The sequence below is a fragment of the Salmo salar genome, chromosome ssa17 (assembly GCF_905237065.1).
Source record: "Salmo salar chromosome ssa17, Ssal_v3.1, whole genome shotgun sequence".
Taxonomy (NCBI): domain Eukaryota; kingdom Metazoa; phylum Chordata; class Actinopteri; order Salmoniformes; family Salmonidae; genus Salmo; species Salmo salar.
The window spans coordinates 70,552,747-70,575,994 of NC_059458.1; the positions used below are offsets into that span (position 1 = coordinate 70,552,747).

General features: G+C 44.6%; 1 protein-coding gene across 1 annotated transcript in view; it reads right to left on the reverse strand.

Moving 5' to 3' along the window:
* LOC106609610 (exocyst complex component 4) overlaps positions 1 to 23,248 on the reverse strand; it is an 816,839-nt gene that overhangs the window by 157,144 nt on the left and 636,447 nt on the right. The gene's annotated exons all lie outside the window — the stretch shown is intronic.

Here is a 23,248-nt window from a genome sequence, read left to right on the forward strand (position 1 = left end):
GGGACAACAGGGCTAGAGAGAGGGCTCTGTAGAAGGCTCTAGGTGTCTATATTGGGGGACAGCAGGGCTAGAGAGAGGGCTCTGTAGAAGGCTCTAGGTGTCTATATTGGGGGACAGCAGGGCTAGAGAGAGGGCTCTGTAGAAGGCTCTAGGTGACTATATTAGGGGACAACAGGGCTAGAGAGAGGGCTCTGTAGAAGGCTCTAGGTGACTATATTGGGGGACAGCAGGGCTAGAGAGAGGGCTCTGTAGAAGGCTCTAGGTGTCTATATTAGGGGACAGCAGGGCTAGAGAGAGGGCTCTGTAGAAGGCTCTAGGTGTCTATATTGGGGGACAGCAGGGCTAGAGAGAGGGCTCTGTAGAAGGCTCTAGGTGACTATATTGGGGGACAGCAGGGCTAGAGAGAGGGCTCTGTAGAAGGCTCTAGGTGTCTATATTGGGGGACAACAGGGCTAGAGAGAGGGCTCTGTAGAAGGCTCTAGGTGACTATATTGGGGGACAACAGGGCTAGAGAGAGGGCTCTGTAGAAGGCTCTAGGTGTCTATATTAGGGGACAACAGGGCTAGAGAGGGCTCTGTAGAAGGCTCTAGGTGTCTATATTGGGGGACAACAGGGCTAGAGAGAGGGCTCTGTAGAAGGCTCTAGGTGACTATATTGGGGGACAACAGGGCTAGAGAGAGGGCTCTGTAGAAGACTCTAGGTGTCTATATTAGGGGACAGCAGGGCTAGAGAGAGGGCTCTGTAGAAGGCTCTAGGTGACTATATTAGGGGACAACAGGGCTAGAGAGAGGGCTCTGTAGAAGGCTCTAGGTGTCTATATTGGGGGACAGCAGGGCTAGAGAGAGGGCTCTGTAGAAGACTCTAGGTGTCTATATTAGGGGACAACAGGGCTAGAGAGAGGGCTCTGTAGAAGGCTCTAGGTGTCTATATTGGGGGACAGCAGGGCTAGAGAGAGGGCTCTGTAGAAGACTCTAGGTGTCTATATTAGGGGACAGCAGGGCTAGAGAGAGGGCTCTGTAGAAGGCTCTAGGTGTCTATATTAGGGGACAGCAGGGCTAGAGAGAGGGCTCTGTAGAAGGCTCTAGGTGTCTATATTAGGGGACAACAGGGCTAGAGAGAGGGCTCTGTAGAAGGCTCTAGGTGACTATATTAGGGGACAGCAGGGCTAGAGAGAGGGCTCTGTAGAAGACTCTAGGTGACTATATTAGGGGACAACAGGGCTAGAGAGAGGGCTCTGTAGAAGGCTCTAGGTGACTATATTAGGGGACAGCAGGGCTAGAGAGAGGGCTCTGTAGAAGGCTCTAGGTGTCTATATTAGGGGACAGCAGGGCTAGAGAGAGGGCTCTGTAGAAGGCTCTAGGTGACTATATTAGGGGACAACAGGGCTAGAGAGAGGGCTCTGTAGAAGGCTCTAGGTGACTATATTAGGGGACAGCAGGGCTAGAGAGAGGGCTCTGTAGAAGACTCTAGGTGACTATATTAGGGGACAGCAGGGCTAGAGAGAGGGCTCTGTAGAAGGCTCTAGGTGTCTATATGGAAAGGGGGGGAAGGGAATACCTCAGTTGCACAACAATGCATTCAACTGAAATGTGTCTTCTGCATTTAACCCAACCCCTCTGTATCGGGGGTTGGGGGTGAGAGAGCGACAGCGAGAGAGCGACAGCGAGAGAGAAGTGAACTGTAAGAGAAAAGGAGAGGTCTCCTAAAAATTCCTCATCGATTCCCACTGCGGCTCCTGCTAAAGCCACTAAGTGGAAACTCTATAGTAGACTAATTTAAGTTGAGCCTACAATGACTACCAGGCATCCAGCCCATCTTAAAATAAACAGAACATCACTAAATACCCCTCAATAACTCAAAATATAATTAATGCTGACAACGTTTAATAAACATGCATTTTTTGTTGTTATTGATTGAGAACCAAGTTGCAGCGTAAACGTTCCATGCAGACCAAGAAGATACATCATGTCCTGTTACTACTGTCATTGTCTCAATATGCACAGCAAGTTGATGGATCTGGATTGGTGTGTGTGAGCACAGATGGATTTTAGTTGGTTAGAGCGATAACGTTTGAATAATGTTGGGGAGAGGACGGATGGATGCAGTCGAAGCCGCTCTCTGTCCAAATAACCATCTGGAGCTGAGCCTCAGGACTTGGCCCTGTGTCACCATGCAGTCAATGGAGGCAACTCAACTGCTTGTCCAGACGCTCAGCTAACGTTCAGGTGCTAACGTTCAGGTGCTAACGTTCAGGTGCTAACGTTCAGGTGCTAACGTTCAGGTGCTAACCGGGACATTGACCTAACAACCAGGTAACATATTTATCAAATTGGCTGATAACGTTCAAAGGAATGTTGATGACGGCATTAAGTCCATTCAATTAATACTACAGTCTAGTGCCAACTTTGTGGCATTCTACCTACTTTACACACACACACGTATGCCCACGCACACACTCTGTAGCCAAGCAGGCTGTTGCCAGGCAACAAACCTATCTACATAAGTCTAATGACCCATTGTATCTTCAAAAGTTGTAAGCCTCCTCCACAGTAGGGCTGCATGATATTCCATATGCCTGTATCACAACAATGTTGTTTTCATGTTGTCTTTTTGGTCTCGTCTCCTTCGCTCCCTTCTGTGCTGTATGCACCTTCCCATTCACTTTCACACACACACACACACACACACACACACACACACACACACACACACAAAGCCCCTCCCCCTGCCACTCATAACAACAAAGATGAGCGATTCCTTCTTCCTCTCTGACAAGCGGTTTCAACTCGATTTTTTGCATCTGAGGTCATATGAACACCGAAACACAGAGACTTTATTTTATTGTCAGAGAAGAGAAGTTCACTTCTCTACCGATACCCTTTTAATGTCTCAACTCCTCAAACCACACACAGAGCAGACCCTACTAAAACTGGAGTAGCAATGGACATTGGTTCTGGAAAATGAATGCTCAGTTTGTCGTGCGCGGGATTGGGGTAGCTCACGTACCGCTAGCAGCATTTTAGCCAAAGACTTTTATACTAGCTGTCTAGTCTGTGTTTTAGAAATGTGCAATAGGCATAAAACACCATTGTATAAGGAATTGTCAACTCACTGTCATTCTGAGAAATACTGAACACACTTGATTTCAACACCTGAACAAAGTGGACAGGATAGCATGCTGTTCAGACAGATGGAGACAGACAGAGGGTGTGTTCATAACAATTCAACTGGTCTACCTTGATAGCTAGCAAATAGAGCCAAGTTGGCTAAACTTGAAATATACTGCTCAAAAAAATAAAGGGAACACTTAAACAACACAATGTAACTCCAAGTCAATCACACTTCTGTGAAATCAAACTGTCCACTTAGGAAGCAACACTGATTGACAATCAATTTCACATGCTGTTGTGCAAATGGAATAGACAACAGGTGGAAATTATAGGCAATAAGCAAGACACCCCCAATAAAGGAGTGGTTCTGCAGGTGGGGACCACAGACCACTTCTCAGTTCCTATGCTTCCTGGCTGATGTTTTGGTCACTTTTGAATGCTGGCGGTGCTTTCACTCTAGTGGTAGCATGAGACGTTGTCTACAACCCACACAAGTGGCTCAGGTAGTGCAGCTCATCCAGGATGGCACATCAATGCGAGCTGTGGCAAGAAGGTTTGCTGTGTCTGTCAGCGTAGTGTCCAGAGCATGGAGGCGCTACCAGGAGACAGGCCAGTACATCAGGAGACGTGGAGGATGCTGTAGGAGGGCAACAACCCAGCAGCAGGACCGCTACCACCGCCTTTGTGCAAGGAGGAGCAGAAGGAGCACTGCCAGAGCCCTGCAAAATGACCTCCAGCAGGCCACAAATGTGCATGTGTCTGCTCAAACGGTCAGAAACAGACTCCACGAGGGTGGTATGAGGGTCCGACGTCCACAGGTGGGGGTTGTGCTTACAGCCCAACACCGTGCAGGACGTTTGGCATTTGCCAGAGAACACCAAGATTGGCAAATTCGCCACTGGCGCCCTGTGCTCTTCACAGATGAAAGCAGGTTCACACTGAGCACGTGACAGACGTGACAGAGTCTGGAGACGCCGTGGAGAACGTTCTGCTGCCTGCAACATCCTCCAGCATGACCGGTTTGGCGGTGGGTCAGTCATGGTGTGGGGTGGCATTTCTTTGGGGGGCCGCACAGCCCTCCATGTGCTCACCAGCGGTAGCCTGACTGTCATTAGGTACCGAGATGAGATCCTCAGACCCCTTGTGAGACCATATGCTGGTGCGGTTGGCCCTGGGTTCGTCCTAATGCAAGACAAGGCTAGACCTCATGTGGCTGGAGTGTGTCAGCAGTTCCTGCAAGAGGAAGGCATTGATGCTATGGACTGGCCTGCCCATTCTCCAGACCTGAATCCAATTGAGCACATCTGGGACATCATGTCTCGCTCCATCCACCACAGACTGTCCAGGAGTTGGCGGATGCTTTCGTCCAGGTCTGGGAGGAGATCCCTCAGGAGACCATCCGCCACCTCATCAGGAGCATGCCCAGGCGTTGTAGGGAGGTCATACAGGCACGTGGAGGCCACACACACTACTGAGCCTCATTTTGACTTGTTTTAAGGACATTACATCAAAGTTGGATCAGCCTGTAGTGTGATTTTCCACTTTAATTTTGAGTGTGACTCCAAATCCAGACCTCCATGGGTTGATAAATTGGATTTCCATTGATTATTTTTGTGTGATTTTGTTGTCAGCACATTCAACTATGTAAAGAAAAAAGTATTTAATAAGATTATTTCTTTCATTCAGATCTAGGATGTGTTGTTTAAGTGTTCCCTTTATTTTTTTTAGCAGTGTATAAAGATTAGCTGGCTACTCAATATCACATGGACTGGTTGAGAGATTGTTGATGAGAACTGTGCTAATTTTCTACAATGCCTGCTACAATAAATTAGTAATTATTAGTGAATGTGGATTATGCATGGTTCTGGTTAAATTTGTAACAAAAAGTGCATTTTCATAGACAGACTTGAAAGCCCAATCAGTGACTATAGCAAAAAGAAGCAGGTGAAACTATTTTGTTGAAATAATAAAATAATTACTGGGTATTATGGTTGTGGAAGGCTTATATTTAGCCTGGGTATCATTGCACAAACCCCAAATCCATTAGATTATTGCTGACTGTTTGAAAACCTTTAATTGTACGACAAAGTTTTTATTTTTAATTTTTTTAATTTTTTAATCACAATATATGTTGTGAATTGCCCACAAATTAGAAAAAACTATCACAGTAGCAGTATGGTACAAGAGCTACAGTAACTCTCAGAAGTTGGAAGCCACCTCCACCTCCACAGTAGCAGTATGGTACAAGAGATACAGTAACTCTCAGAAGTTGGAAACCACCTCCACCTCCACAGTAGCAGTATGGTACAAGAGATACAGTAACTCAGAAGTTGGAAGGCACCTCCACCTCCACAGTAGCAGTATGGTACAAGAGATACAGTAACTCTCAGAAGTTGGAAACCACCTCCACAGTAGCAGTACGGTACAAGAGCTACAGTAACTCTCAGAAGTTGGAAACCACCTCCACAGTAGCGTGGTACAAGAGCTACAGTAACTCTCAGAAGTTGGAAACCACCTCCACAGTAGCAGTATGGTACAAGAGCTACAGTAACTCTCAGAAGTTGGAACCACCCCACCTCCACAGTAGCAGTACGGTACAAGAGCTACAGTAACTCTCAGAAGTTGGAAACCACCTCCACAGTAGGGTACAAGAGCTACAGTAACTCTCAGAAGTTGGAAACCACCTCCACAGTAGCAGTACGGTACAAGAGCTACAGTAACTCTCAGAAGTTGGAAACCACCTCCACAGTAGGGTACAAGAGCTACAGTAACTCTCAGAAGTTGGAAACCTCCTCCACAGTAGCAGTACGGTACAAGAGCTACAGTAACTCTCAGAAGTTGGAAACCACCTCCACAGTAGCAGTACGGTACAAGAGCTACAGTAACTCTCAGAAGTTGGAAGCCACCTCCACCTCCACAGTAGCAGTACGGTACAAGAGCTACAGTAACTCTCAGCTATTAATTTGACAACACATAATGGTGAACCTCAGTTCTTCTGACAATGCCAAGTTGCCCACATCATCATAATAATACTATTGTAAGCCAGTGTCTTGGCTACTTCTGGAGCTGTGACTGGCCCAGGTCATTTAAATCTCTATTCTGTCTACAACTAAATCACTACTAAAATTAACTCCTTTAAGCCTTTAAACTTTCCTATTCAACGGATAAGAATTCAATAATGAGGTCTGTTTGAGATAACATGTTTACTAATGGTGGAATCCAATACGACATTTGTTGAAAAAGGTTGCTTGGGTAATGGCAGTGAGTAAGTCCTAAATGCCACCCTATTCCTTATAGACCCTGGTCAATAGTAGTGCACTATAAAGGGAATCGGGTGTCATTTGGGACACAAACAGAGAGAGCAGAACACCCGGGGAAGATGATGTCACAGGGCACAGTATGAGTCTCATCACCACGGAGACACCACGGCAACACTGTGGTGATGGTGGTGGGACGCCGGTGCTCTGGTCTGTGAAATACAAATTAATAACCGTGCAAATCTGATTAGCAGTCTTCATCCTCCGCACACACACATTCAGACTCATCCCCCTAACACACACCCCTAACACACCCCTAACACACACACACACACACACACACACACACAGCGCACTGTCCTGAGGTCATCTCAGCCCTGTCCAGACTCCACAGACATCCCCCCACATCCCCCTTCACACACACCGAGGCAGCCAGCAGGAATTGCTCACTCTTAATAAGGAGATTAGGTCCCATAATTCGAGAGCTGGTCCATGGTCTTGCTGGTCCAGCAGCAGAAATAGAATGACTAGTGGGATGGACAGTCAGTCAGTGGTTTAATGGCTCATCAACAGGAAATCTTCATTAGTCCACGTGCTAATGAGACTGACACCCAGGACACGAACACACACACACACACACACACACACACACACACACACACCACCCACCACCCCCCCGCTCCATCACTGATCACTCCACACACTCACTAGTGAAGAGAGACTCAGAGAGCAGCAGCACTTCCTCACCCTAGGACAGGGCTCTTCTGGATCCAACGGCTCTTCCAGTCGCACTAAAACCCCAGTTTATTAGCAGAGACTGCTGTTGATTGTGCTAGACAGCATCTAATTGACTATCTTCAGGAAACAGATGTCGGAGCCCGAGGCTAGCGCTGGTTAATTGTCTGCGCAGTACCCTCCCTGTGTATATTGATATAAAAATAACATTCAGAACTCTCTAAATCTAATAACTCCCATCTTGTTATTCTACTGTATTGAAACTATAACGATAATGCTTGTTTTCAGAGGTAGAAGGACGATGATCTAAGGTCTGTTTTGTGTGTCCTCCCAAATGATTAAGGTTAGGACTTGAAGAGACTCAGCTGATCCTCGATCTGTGCCTAAGGGAAACTTCTATTTGGAGTGGGATGCTGAAGAGCGAGCGTGCCAAGACAGATTATAAACTATTTAAAATCTCCCAGAATTCCCCCTGGGCTCCGGCCTATCAGCCGTGGCCAATTCCCATTACTCTGGCCACCAAGGAGGCCATACCTTGCTGAGACCTGACACACACTGTTGGAGATGAGTGTGTGTGTGTGTGTGTGTGTGTGTGTGTGTGTGTGTGTCAATCACCCAATAAAACACATAACTCCAGGCTTGACAGTGCTTAGCCAACTGATGACAATGTGACATCAGCACAGTCAGCACAGCAGTACACATTCACCTCAATGATCCCAATGTAATAAAAAGAGTTTGACTGGGACATTTTATGGGATTCACCACGCATCAGACATTACTTTTATTCAAAGGAATAAATCAATGAATGCTAAAACTGCAGTTTTTTTTAATTGTTCTTCAACTGCATCCCAGTGGAGTAAAATAAAATGATATGAATTAGTCACTAGGGCATATTAAAACACACAGACCACTGAAACATCATCCAGGACTACGGCCGGACGTACGGTCGGACGTACTGTCGCACTTTAGACTTGCCTGGCATTTACTAGTTATCAACAGGTACTTTCTGCTAACTAACTGGTCCATACAGTAGTAATACCCACCATATAGTAATTTACTCCTATGATTATAAATGCCTTCCTACCGGACAAAGAATCTAGTCCTCCAGTCAACTTTCTCTCTAGTAACCAAACTCAGGGACGAGTAGGGTTGAAAAATGGTGACTTCCACAAAAATTCTACGGTTTTCCAGAAGTCCTGGTTGGAGGAAACCGGATTTCCTGCTTATTCCCCCCAATATTGCTGTACAATATGCCCAAGGCACCAGTAGAGCCCCATATCGCCACTAGATGGCAATATGACATCTTCCTCCACAAATCCCTCACAACACCAGTGTCTGACTCGAATCTCCTGATAGAAATGGCATTGAGAGAGCATTAAGATTCTACTCGCTAGGTTACCGTCTAAAGCCTGCTCGCTGTGTGTTGTGTTTATCATTTTCTCCTGCTCAGACAAAGAGAGGCAGAGTGAAATGCATATGGTCGTCCCACACACACGCCCACCTCTCTCCCAGACTCCCCACTGTCTGCGGCCCTCTCTCACCCCTACACAATTATTACACCAGCTAACAGCAATCACGTGTGTGTGTGTGTGTGTGTGTGTGTGTGTGTGTGTGTGTGTGTGTGTGTGTGTGTGTGTGTGTGTGTGTGTGTGATGCCATATTGGCAGGTTGGAACACAGCTTTGGAACACAGGGAGAAGGAGGAGGAAGGAAGAGCTACAGTAGCCAACTAACCCTGTCTCTATGGGAGTTCTACTGTCCTCATTCTAACCCTGTCTTTCTCCTAAGAGGGCTATGGGAGTTCTACTGTCCTCATTCTAACCCTGTCTTTCTCCTAAGAGGGCTATGGGAGTTCTACTGTCCTCATTCTAACCCTGTCTTTCTCCTAAGAGGGCTATGGGAGTTCTACTGTCCTCATTCTAACCCTGTCTTTCTCCTAAGAGGGCTATGGGAGTTCTACTGTCCTCATTCTAACCCTGTCTTTCTCCTAAGAGGGCTATGGGAGTTCTACTGTCCTCATTCTAACCCCGTCTTTCTCCTAAGAGGGCTATGGGAGTTCTACTGTCCTCATTCTAACCCTGTCTTTCTCCTAAGAGGGCTATGGGAGTTCTACTGTCCTCATTCTAACCCTGTCTTTCTCCTAAGAGGGCTATGGGAGTTCTACTGTCCTCATTCTAACCCAGAGGGAATGGTCTTCCTATATGCACCTCAGTGAGTTACATGTTGAAGGAACGGTCTCTGTTACTGTCCCCATTGTGTAGGTTATAATGATACTACTGTTGTAATGGTGTTACTTTAAATCTGTACACCACAACAGGCAAAGGAAAAAATGATCTGGATGTTACAGTAAGGTATCGTTTCCAACAGGTGGCATCACTCCTACGTCATGCTGGTCCCTCGTCTGACAATACCTTGTTTGTGTGAATCTCAGTGTCTGTACTAGACCTGTCTGAGAGTTTGTAGGAGAGCGTGTGTCCACGTGTGTGTGTGTGTGTGTGAGTGTGTATCTGTATCAGTGTGTGTGTGTGTATATGTGTGTGTTTGAGCCCGGTCCTGTCTGTGGGTGTGTAGACCAATTAAAGCAGGTGAGATTGATCACCTCAGGCTCTCCCCACCGTCTGGGCTTCCTGCAGTCAACAGGAAATGAGATGGCCTCGTTTAGCTGACGTCGCGCCACCATGACAAATCACCCGCACAGAAGCCATGCAGTTCCTGTGGCCTCCTCTCTCTTCTTTCTTCTCCTCTCTCGTCTATTCCACTGCTCAATGTTTCTCCAACCTCTCCTCCCCCATTCCTCATTTCTTTTGTCCCCTTTATGTCTCCAAGTTCTCTAAGTTCTCTTCCTCTTCTCAGGTTTCTCCTACTCTTTCTGTCTCCAACCTCTCTTCCTCCTCTGTGGAGAAAATGCCTATTTCTCCTCTCTTTTCTCCTCCCCTTTATCTGCTCTCCTCTCTCTTCATTTCTCCAATCTCTCTTCCTCCAGTGTGGAGAAAAAATAAGGGTAGTTACAGGCTGTAGTGGATATGACCCATGATAATGTCCATGACAATAAGGGTAGTTACAGGCTGTAGTGGATATGACCCATGATAATGTCCACTGACAATAAGGGTAGTCTACAGGCTGTACTCTGTGGATATGACCCATGATAATGTCCCAGTGTGACAATAAGGGTAGTTACAGGCTGTAGTGGATATGACCCATGATAATGTCCATGACAATAAGGGTAGTTACAGGCTGTAGTGGATATGACCCATGATAATGTCCATGACAATAAGGGTAGTTACAGGCTGTAGTGGATATGACCCATGATAATGTCCATGACAATAAGGGTAGTTACAGGCTGTAGTGGATATGACCCATGATAATGTCCATGACAATAAGGGTAGTTACAGGCTGTAGTGGATATGACCCATGATAATGTCCATGACAATAAGGGTAGTTACAGGCTGTAGTGGATATGACCCATGATAATGTCCATGACAATAAGGGTAGTTACAGGCTGTAGTGGATATGACCCATGATAATGTCCATGACAATAAGGGTAGTTACAGGCTGTAGTGGATATGACCCATGATAATGTCCATGACAATAAGGGTAGTTACAGGCTGTAGTGGATATGACCCATGATAATGTCCATGACAATAAGGGTATATTCAGGCTGTAGTGGATATGACCCATGATAATGTCCATGACAATAAGGGTAGTTACAGGCTGTAGTGGATATGACCCATGATAATGTCCATGACAATAAGGGTAGTTACAGGCTGTAGTGGATATGACCCATGATAATGTCCATGACAATAAGGGTAGTTACAGGCTGTAGTGGATATGACCCATGATAATGTCCATGACAATAAGGGTAGTTACAGGCTGTAGTGGATATGACCCATGATAATGTCCATGACAATAAGGGTAGTTACAGGCTGTAGTGGATATGACCCATGATAATGTCCATGACAATAAGGGTAGTTACAGGCTGTAGTGGATATGACCCATGATAATGTCCATGACAATAAGGGTAGTTACAGGCTGTAGTGGATATGACCCATGATAATGTCCATGACAATAAGGGTAGTTACAGGCTGTAGTGGATATGACCCATGATAATGTCCATGACAATAAGGGTAGTTACAGGCTGTAGTGGATATGACCCATGATTATGTCCATGACAATAAGGGTAGTTACAGGCTGTAGTGGATATGACCCATGATAATGTCCATGACAATAAGGGTAGTTACAGGCTGTAGTGGATATGACCCATGATAATGTCCATGACAATAAGGGTAGTTACAGGCTGTAGTGGATATGACCCATGATAATGTCCATGACAATAAGGGTAGTTACAGGCTGTAGTGGATATGACCCATGATAATGTCCATGACAATAAGGGTAGTTACAGGCTGTAGTGGATATGACCCATGATAATGTCCATGACAATAAGGGTAGTTACAGGCTGTAGTGGATATGACCCATGATAATGTCCATGACAATAAGGGTAGTTACAGGCTGTAGTGGATATGACCCATGATTATGTCCATGACAATAAGGGTAGTTACAGGCTGTAGTGGATATGACCCATGATAATGTCCATGACAATAAGGGTAGTTACAGGCTGTAGTGGATATGACCCATGATAATGTCCATGACAATAAGGGTAGTTACAGGCTGTAGTGGATATGACCCATGATAATGTCCATGACAATAAGGGTAGTTACAGGCTGTAGTGGATATGACCCATGATAATGTCCATGACAATAAGGGTAGTTACAGGCTGTAGTGGATATGACCCATGATAATGTCCATGACAATAAGGGTAGTTACAGGCTGTAGTGGATATGACCCATGATAATGTCCATGACAATAAGGGTAGTTACAGGCTGTAGTGGATATGACCCATGCTAATGTCCATGACAACAAGGGTAGTTACAGGCTGTAGTGGATATGACCCATGATAATGTTCATGACAATAAGGGTAGTTAATGCTGTAGTGGATATGCAACAACACACTTCCCCTCGAACAATAGAACATATGGGCAGGTGGGCACACACACACACACACACACCACACACACACAAACTGCACAAGCTAGCTTACACACACACCAATCCCCTGGCCCGCACAATGCATCTCTTTGCCAAGGCCCAGTGGTTTTCCTCTGAATAGTGTTGTCTGAGAGGAGGCAGCTCGTAGAAAACCAGGGAGATTGACCCATTAGGCCTTGAGAGTAGAGGGAGGACGGCCTTTATAATGGGAGTGTATGGGGACAAATCGCTGCTTTGTGCATACTGTATAATAACATATAATGGAGGTCTATGGAGGGGAAAGCAGGTGATTGGGCTGTTCTGCACTGTTGGTTGATCAATGGGGGGCTATAGAGAGAGATGTGGGTGATTGACATTGGGACAGTTGGGGCAATTCAAGCTCTTCAGAAAGGGCCATGTCCTTCAGGCTTAAAACGGCTGAAGCCATTTCCCCTTTACACTCCAAATAAGAGCTGGCAAATGCCTCACTTACGGTACCGAACCCAACGTCCCCACAATACACATCCCATCCACCTCCTTTGTACAGTAGCTGACGACCCAATCAGTCCCCATAAGTTAGGCAAAGGCAGGTGTGGTCCATGCTGTTGCACTATACAGCATCTCTCTGCTCCTGAATGCTTTATAGTTTCCACATTTTTCCAATTACAAGACTGGGATTTACAGGCTGCAATAAACAGGCTATTTCCTGCAGGTGCTGTTAGTTTGATAACAACAGAGGGGCTTAAGTAAAATAGCAACACCACAGGTTGTTTATACAAGGGCATGTGCTAACGTACTGGCAACCTTTCACCTCAAAGCTTATCTCACTTACCACAAAGACCATATGAATACATACAAGACACTTATCTCACTTTACCACAAAGACCATATGAATACATACAAGACACACATTTTTCTTTTAGTCGTTTTTTTGGCTCGAGAACCATGTAAAAAGAGATTGAAACTCAATTCAAGGTGACATTGTGTGAAAACAGGGCTGAGAATTGTTTCACCTTTAGACCCTTCTCCCACGACAAGATAGTCAGATAAGCTTCTGACTGTCTGAGAAAAGCCTTCTCTCTCAGCTTAGAAATACAAGTCCTCTCAAACTTGACGCTCAATGTCAAATGAACACAGTGGGTGATTTATTAAGTAGAAGGTGGCTCCAACAGGGTCAAACTGAAGCCAAACTTACAGGTGCACACAGGAAGAGGGGTGAAGTTAGATGGAGCGAGGAGGGTAGAGCACCAGAACCTGGGCTAGATTGGCTGGATTGCTGGAGTTATGTACCAACACAGATCCATCTGGATCACCTGCAGGGGGTTTAAACCGCCCCAAAAGAAAACAGACTTTCTTGGAACTAGGAACACCAGCGTGTGAACACACATCAAATCAAATCAAATGTATTTGTCACATACACATGGTTAGCAGGTGTTAATGCAAGTGTAGCAAAATGCTTGTGCTTCTAGTTCCTACCATGCAGTAATATCTAACAAGTAATATAACCTAACAACTTCTCAACACCTACCTTATACACACTGTGTAAAGGAATGAATACGAATATGTACATAAAAATATATAAATGAGTGATGGCCGAACCGCATAGGCACACGCACACCACTCTCAAATGTGCGCGCCGCACACACACACACACACACACACACACACACACACACAGTATGACTCAGTGATGTTGTCTGTATTGACAGGTTCTCCAGGCTGTCTGAGCCCAGTCAGACTGCACTTTCCTCCAAGAAAACACTTAACCCTCGACTAAGCTCAGACAAAAGCCTTAACATTGACAGTCAATTTGCCCTCTAGTGCATGGCCCTCTGGTAATCACAGAGCTGCTGCTTTGAAATATGCACTGAGTGTACACAACTACATTTTCATGACAGACTGACCAGGTGAAAGATATGATACCTTTTTTTTACCCCTTTTTCTCCCCAATTTCATGGTATCAGTCAGTCTTGTCTCATGGCTGCAACTCCCGTACGGACACGGGAGAGGTGAAGGTCGAGAGCCGTGCGTCCTCCGAAACACAACCCAACCGCACTGCTTCTTGACACAATGCCCACTTAACCCGGAAGCCAGCCTCTCTAATGGCACAGCTTGCACTGTGATGCAGTGTCTTAGACCACTGTGACAGAGCCTGGACTCCAACCCAGAATCTCTAGTGACACAGCTAGCACTGTGATGCAGTGTCTTAGACCACTGTGACAGAGCCTGGACTCCAACCCAGAATCTCTAGTGACACAGATAGCACTGTGATGCAGTGTCTTAGACCACTGTGACAGAGCCTGGACTCCAACCCAGAATCTCTAGTGACACAGATAGCACTGTGATGCAGTGTCTTAGACCACTGTGACAGAGCCTGGACTCCAACCCAGAATCTCTAGTGACACAGCTAGCACTGTGATGCAGTGCCTTAGACCACTGTGACAGAGCCTGGACTCCAACCCAGAATCTCTAATGGCACAGCTAGCACTGTGATGCAGTGTCTTAGACCACTGTGACAGAGCCTGGACTCCAACCCAGAATCTCTAGTGACACAGATAGCACTGTGATGCAGTGTCTTAGACCACTGTGACAGAGCCTGGACTCCAACCCAGAATCTCTAGTGACACAGATAGCACTGTGATGCAGTGCCTTAGACCACTGTGACAGAGCCTGGACTCCAACCCAGAATCTCTAGTGACACAGCTAGCACTGTGATGCAGTGCCTTAGACCACTGTGACAGAGCCTGGACTCCAACCCAGAATCTCTAGTGACACAGCTAGCACTGTGATGCAGTGCCTTAGACCACTGTGACAGAGCCTGGACTCCAACCCAGAATCTCTAGTGACACAGCTAGCACTGTGATGCAGTGCCTTAGACCACTGTGACAGAGCCTGGACTCCAACCCAGAATCTCTAGTGACACAGCTAGCACTGTGATGCAGTGCCTTAGACCACTGTGACAGAGCCTGGACTCCAACCCAGAATCTCTAGTGACACAGCTAGCACTGTGATGCAGTGCCTTAGACCACTGTGACAGAGCCTGGACTCCAACCCAGAATCTCTAGTGACACAGCTAGCACTGTGATGCAGTGTCTTAGACCACTGCACCACCCGGGAGGCAGCTATGATCCCTTATTGATGTCACCTGTTAAATCCACTTCAATCAGTGTAGATGAAGGGGAGGAGACAGGTTAAAGTTATGATCCCTTATTGATGTCACCTGTTAAATCCACTTCAATCAGTGTAGATGAAGGGAGGAGACAGGTTAAAGTTATGATCCCTTATTGATGTCATCTGTTAAATCTACTTCAATCAGTGTAGATGAAGGGGAGGAGACAGGTTAAAGTTATGATCCCTTATTGATGTCACCTGTTAAATCTACTTCAATCAGTGTAGATGAAGGGAGGAGACAGGTTAAAGTTATGATCCCTTATTGATGTCACCTGTTAAATCTACTTCAATCAGTGTAGATGAAGGGGAGGAGACAGGTTAAAGTTATGATCCCTTATTGATGTCACCTGTTAAATCCACTTCAATCAGTGTAGATGAAGGGAGGAGACAGGTTAAAGTTATGATCCCTTATTGATGTCACCTGTTAAATCCACTTCAATCAGTGTAGATGAAGGGGAGGAGACAGGTTAAAGTTATGATCCCTTATTGATGTCACTTGTTAAATCCACTTCAATCAGTGTAGATGAAGGGAGGAGACAGGTTAAAGTTATGATCCCTTATTGATGTCACTTGTTAAATCCACTTCAATCAGTGTAGATGAAGGGGAGGAGACAGGTTAAAGGAGGAATTTTAAGTCTTGAGACGATTGAGACATAGATTGTGTATATGTGCCATTCAGAGGGTGAATGGTCAAGACAAAAGATTTAAGTGCTATTGAACGGGGTACGGTAGTAGGTGCCAGGCGCACTGGTTTGAATGTGTCAACAACTGCAACTTTTCACGTTCAACAGTTTCCTGTGTGTATCAAGAATGGTCCACCACCCAAAGGACATCCAGCCAACTTGACACAACTGTGGGAAGCATTGGTGTCAACATGGGCCAGCATCCCTGTGGAACGCTTTTGACACCTTGTAGTGTCCATGTCCCGACGAATTGAAGCTGTTCTGAGGGCAACTCAATATTTGGAAAGTGTTCCTAATGTTTTGTACACTCAGTGTATGTGCAAGTCAGAGGGGTGTTTTCTCTGCTTTACATAGCACAGAGGTTGAACATCAACATAATTACACTTCCTCTGGGGGGATGCACAAGCATTTTGAGACACCCGCAATACCATCTGCTAAATATGTGCATGCGACCAATAAAATGTGATTTGAATAAATACATTTGATTTGATGCATTAAGGTCAAAGACTGTACCCAAAATGGCACCCTCCTCCCTGCATATTGCTCTGGCCAAAACGTGTAGACTGGATTATTTTCTCTCTCTCTCGATGGTGGAGCGAGGGACGACCCCCCTGACGAAGACTAGCAGGGAAGGAGGGAGGAAGGAAAGAGGGGGGAGTGAAAAAGAAGAGAGAGGAACAGAAAATAGGAGGATGATTGAACATTTGTTAACCTCCTGAGGAGTATGAAAAGTAAGCTATTATGCCACCCCGTCCCCACAGACCCCGTGTCCTCCCCCACCGTTCCTTTTCTCCATAGCGACGCCTTGCTGAAATGGATCAATCAAATAAAATGACATGGCTCTGTATTTGGGGGCAGCCGTGTCGACGATGAGATGCAATTCCAGCAGCGGGCGTCACCCCTGTGCTTGTTGCTGTCATATCTACAGAAAGGATATTACCTACACATCACAATACAGAACACAGGTTGGAATGGAATGGCAGAGGCACACTCTCACACAGCCATTACCATATCATACGGGCTACTGGGGGTTAAATTATTTATAGATCTCTTCAGATCACGAACAGAGCTGTCTGTCTGTCTGTCGCTGTGTGTTTGTGTTGCAGCTACCTGAAGATGCCCTGAGGGGAAGGAACAGACAACCTTGACCTCTGACCTTTTGCTTGTGTTCTTCTGTTGAGAAGTGACAGTGTGTGTGTGTTCTTTTTGCGCAGTGTGGTTGTATGGTTGTGCCTGCACTCTTTAGGGAGGTTAGTTGGGGTCAGCTGACTGGACATGCCTGCTGTCATTAAGCCCTCTGATTTCTGAGTGAGTGGAGGAGAAGGGCGATGAGGGGAGGAAAAGAAAGGACAGAGGAAAGGAGAGAGGAAAGGAGAGAAGGACGCCCTCACCTGAGGGGAGGATGGGGGTAAATGAGGGAAAGAGAGAGGGCAGTCGAGCGTTAAGAAAGAGATGAGGGTAAACCAGGACAGACCCATCCATAGAGGTTACAGTGTGTTTAGGTAATTGGCAGGCAGAGTCATAGTAACCTTAAGAGGACGCTGGGACAACACTGCAGCAACCTCCACGTAACCATAGCATTGCAACAGATCTATGCTTCTTGGGTGGCCTGTCGCAGTCTGTGAGGGTGTCGTTGGGTGAGGGTGTCGTTGGGTGAGGGTGTCGTTGGGTGAGTGTGTCGTTGGGTGAGTGTGTCGTTGGGTGAGGGTGTTTCCCAGGGAAAAACAGAAATATTCAATAAACTTGGATTGTAAAGTAAAGGTGTTTATTTTTGACTAGTGAAATAGTTCTGAGAGAAGCATTGCCACATTAAAAGACAAGTTGCTTCATCACAACACTCTCTCGGAAATAGGCTTTGGTTTAATAACAGTATTGTTTTGCTATAATATGGCTGATCGCCATTCATATATCAATGACACCCAATGGACTCCCAGCAGGTCAGTACTAAAGAAAGATGACACTCCATTCTCCAGCATCACAGACACTTTCAAGAGCCACTTTGGAATTTTCTCATTATGCCACGTGCATGTTTCAGTGCAGTTGTCCAGGGAGCTGGTGGCGATATTCAATACTGCTGTTTCACAAAGTTCCAATCTAATTTGCACTTGACACCCATAATGTTCCTTCCTTCCCACCTTTCTCTCTCCAGTCTTTAGATGGGGCTGGTGTGTGTATGTCTGTTTGGGTGGGGGGGTGGGGGGTGGATGCGTGCCTCGTCAGCTGATTTGGGACAATTTGTGGGAATGTCGTTGGGAGCACGTAAACAGACAAGCTAATCAGGAACACAACAGCCCTAATCAGACTGGAGTTAAATACCTGATGCTTAATGAATACCACCCAACTATTATGACAGGACTAAATAACATGTCTGTAAAATGCACCTGGGTCCACCTAGGATCAGACCAGACGTGGGTCCACCTAGGATCAGACCAGACGTGGGTCCACCTAGGACCAGACCAGACGTGGGTCCACCTAGGATCAGACCAGACCAGACGTGGGTCCACCTAGGATCAGACCAGACCAGACGTGGGTCCACCTAGGATCAGACCAGACCAGACGTGGGTCCACCTAGGATCAGACCAGACCAGACGTGGGTCCACCTAGGATCAGACCAGACGTGGGTCCACCTAGGATCAGACCAGACGTGGGTCCACCTAGGATCAGACCAGACGTGGGTCCACCTAGGATCAGACCAGACGTGGGTCCACTTAGGATCAGACCAGACGTGGGTCTACCTAGGATCAGACCAGACATGGGTCTACCTAGGATCAGACCTGGGATCAGACACTCACCCCAGAACACCGCTGAACTCTGTCAAAAAACACCACTAGGGAACTCAGAATCCAATACTGTATAAATGTCAAAAGTGTCTGAAATATCAGCCATTGTATTTTTGTCTATGTCTGGATTCCCCTTCTCCCCGCCTCCACATCACACCCTACATCCTCACAGCAGCCCGAAGCAGGGTGAGAAGGTGAGAATGAGGGGAGAAACGATGCGTTGTACTTAGCAAATTGCATTTGAAACCAGGAGGGAATAAATACAGGAGATAAATCCAAGCTCTAATGTGCCTGAAATCCATTAGAAATCTCCTATTCACACATCAGAGAAATCACATTACAAGACGGCTAATGTCATTTCTCTGGTTTTTGACCGAGCGTCGCTGCGAGGGTGAGACAGTAACATCAAACATAATGGATTTTCACCTCTTTTTTTCTCCTGTCTTTCTTTCTCTCGTTCTATTCCGTTATGATATTACATTCAGGGGTAGTCTTTCTTGGGGATGTAATGAATTTAGCCAGGGAAGTCTGGAGAGGGAGGCTGGAGGGTTTTTGTGAATGTGTCAGAGCTTCGCTATTCAGCTTTTTGCCATAAACACACTGCTTCACACTTCTGGACTTTGAAAAAGGTTTCCAAAGTTCCACAAGCCAGGGGATATTAGACAAAGACGACTGAGGAGGGGAGGGGCTGTTTCTTTGTTCTGACTCAATCACAAACTGCCAGCTTGGGTTTTCTACATTCTGCACATCAGAACAGGAAGGCCACTACTGCAACATGACTGGGCTTTAATCAGACAGAAGAGCTACAAAGGGGAGGGAAGAGGGGCAGAAGGAGGATAGAGGGAGGATAGAGAGAGAATGAAAGAGACAGAGAGAGACCGAGAGAGAGAGAGATAAGAAAGCCATCACCAGAGAGATGAACCTGGAGAAAAGGCCCCTAAACAAACTGGTCCTGGAGCTCTGCTCACAAACACAAACAGACCCCACAACAGCCCCAGGACAGCAACACAATTAGACCCAACCAAATCATGACAAAACAAAAAAGGTAATAACTTGACACATTGGAAAGAACTTACAAAAAACAGAGCAAACTAGAATACAATTTGCCCTAAACAGAGAGTACACAGTGGCAGAATACCTGACCACTGTGACTGACCCAAAATTAAGGAAATCTTTGACTATGTACAGACTCAGTAAGCATAGCCTTGCTATTGAGAAAGGTCATCAAAGGCAGACCTGGCTCTCAAGAGAAGACAGGCTATGTGCACACTGCCCACAAAATGAGGTGGAAACTGAGCTGCACTTCCTAATCTCCTGCCAAATGTATGACCATATTAGAGACACATATTACCCTCAGATTACACAGACCCACAAAGAATTCGAAAACAAATCCAATTTTGATAAACTCCCATATCTATTGGGTGAAATACCACAGTGTGCCATCACATCAGCAAGATTTGTGACCTGTTGCCACAAGAAAAGGGCAACCAGTGAAGAACAAACACCACTGTAAATACAACCCATATTCATTTGCACATCGTTACAACACTGCATATAGACATTATGACATTTGAAATTTCTTTATTATTTTGGAACTTTTGTAAGTGTTATGTTTACTGTTCATTTATTGTTTATTTCACTTTGGTTTATTATCTATTTCATTTGCTTTGGCAATGTTAACATATGTTTCCCATGCCAATAAAGCCCCTTGAATTGAAATTGAGAGAGAGAGAGAGAGAGAGAGAGAGAGAGAGAGAGAGAGAGAGAGAGAATGAGAGAGAATGACAGCGAGAGAGAGAGTGTGAAGTAAAGAGGGAACATTTGTGAAGGAATGAAGGAGAGCCATAGAGATAGAGAGCATAGCCATAGAGATAGAGAGAAGAGAGATAAAGAGAAGGAAGGAGAGCTATAGAGATAGAGAGAAAGAGAAGGAAGGAGAGCTATAGAGAGAGAAAGAGAAGGAAGGAGAGCTATAGAGATAGAGAGAAAGAGAAGGAAGGAGAGCTATAGAGATAGAGAGAAAGAGAAAGAGGAAGGAGAGCTATAGAGATAGAGAAAGCCATAGAGATAGAGAAGGAAGGAGAGCCATAGCGATAGAGAACAGAGAAAGAGAAGGAAGGAGAGCCATAGCGACAGAGAACAGAGAAAGAGAAGGAAGGAGAGCCATAGCGACAGAGAACAGAGAAAGAGAAGGAAGGAGAGCCATAGCGACAGAGAACAGAGAAAGAGAAGGAAGGAGAGCCATAGAGATAGAGAGAAGAGAGAAAGAGAAGGAAGGAGAGATAGCCATGAGAGAAGAGCCTAGAGATAGAGAAAGAGAAGGAAGGAGAGCCACAGCGACAGAGCAGTAAGTTACAGGTTATAATAAAATTTATATTCACAGAGATATATATAAAGATATAAGTTATAATGTATTTAGGTTCACAGAGACAGAGTAAAGAGAAGAGAATAGTTTATATTCAAGCAGACAGAGCAGAAAACAGTATGTTATAAAATAACGATATTCATACATTGGGTATATAACTATATAAAAATATAAATGGTAAATGTATATTCACAGAGACAGAGACAGAGTATAAGTTATGTGTAAGTTTATATTCATGTTTCACAGAGCATCAAGATAATATAAACAAAATGATATTTGTTGTTTATTATATTTATATAAGTGCTATAACAATGATATTTACAGACAATAAGAGCATAGTTATAAATGCAACGCTTATATTTCGCCGTAGCCTATTGGTATTAATCAAGATATATAACAAATGATATTCAGCCTATTAAGATATATATACATATTTAAATGATATTCTGCCACATATCACATAAAATCATATAATATAATGCAATTATTATTCGCTGTTTACAGCATATGACATACATAAATAAACTGATATTCGCCGTTTCACAAGTTATTGAACGCATATTACAAATGTAAATGCATATTCGCCGTTTCATTACATGTTCGCATAAGCATAAAATGGGAAATGCATATTCCAACAGACAGCATATACCATATACATAATGCAAATGCATATTCCTCGAAACATGTTATTAACCCGCATACATACAACAATGATATTCCACAAGCATGTCTATACATAAAAATGCAATGAGATATTCCGTTCTTGTCATATATGATATACATAATGGAATATATTCTCGTTGTCACGTTATTAAACGTAAGAATATTAAGTTATAATGTACGATATTCGCTGCGCCATTACATAAAACGCATATTATTAAATGGAATGATATTCGCCAGCCCAATAAGATAAACCATATACATATCAGCTTTATTATTCGTTCAGTTATTAATCATATACATAAAATGGAATGATATTCGCAGCCCATTACATATTACATATGGCAATGTACGATATTCATGTTCTATTTCATACAAACCGGCATAATATACAAATGGCATTTAATATTCACGGTACCAATACATAACCAAGACATAATATAACAATGGTTCGCCAGACAGAGCATAAAAGGTTACAATGCACGATATTCTTGCCGTTTCATTAGCATCAGAGAAATCACATTACAAAATGGCTAAGGTCTGTTTCATTACATAAGAGACAAGTATAGATAGCTAAATGTATACGCTACAGCTACGGAGTATATATATAGTTATAATAGCATGAGTTTCGCAACAGCTTATTATATAATCACATGTTATAATGTGGTGGAAGAGATTTCAAGCCAATAAATATACATGTTCAAGAATGGATACACACATACCATTGTATTAAATATAGGCATGTTACACTGCAATGATTGCCTCGAGCCTCAGATAAGAAACAAGTTATAAGATGTAAATGTGTATATTGCTCAGCCTACGTTATTAAACAAGATATTATAAAATAAAATATACTCGCCAAAATGCACAAGTTATTGTTCATGTTATAATAATGATACCTACAGCCATGGCATAAACATATACATAAATGCAGCTTATACTACAGCTTATTATATATATATAAGTTATATATTTATGTGTTAAAAACAGACAGCATCTTCTCAGTAAAAACCCATCTCCAACCCCGACGTCACAAGACAATGTGGATTCCAATAAAACACCACAGCATTTCCAGAAAACCAACCCTGAGACAAAATACTAATTGATTGGTTCAACCAGAGAAGCCCGTAGTCAGCAGAGGAACACGGCATTGAACTACATGAAAGTAACTGTATGTACACAAGTACCTCATTTTACTCACTTAGTGAATGTAAATAACCCTGGAAATCAACTAAATGTGTATTCACAGCAGCCCCAGTAGTTCCTCACTTCTTCTGATGACTCCCACCATGTTGTAATAGGGAATATGGTGCGATTTTGGACGCACCCCCTGAATCCAAATAGGTTTAAATCAAGCCTATTTAAATGAACGGTGGTTTACACAACTGGTGGGGAAACGGAAGCAGCAGCAAGAGTAGAACTAAGAGTTACATAGAGCACATCTTCCATCCTCCACCATGTAATTC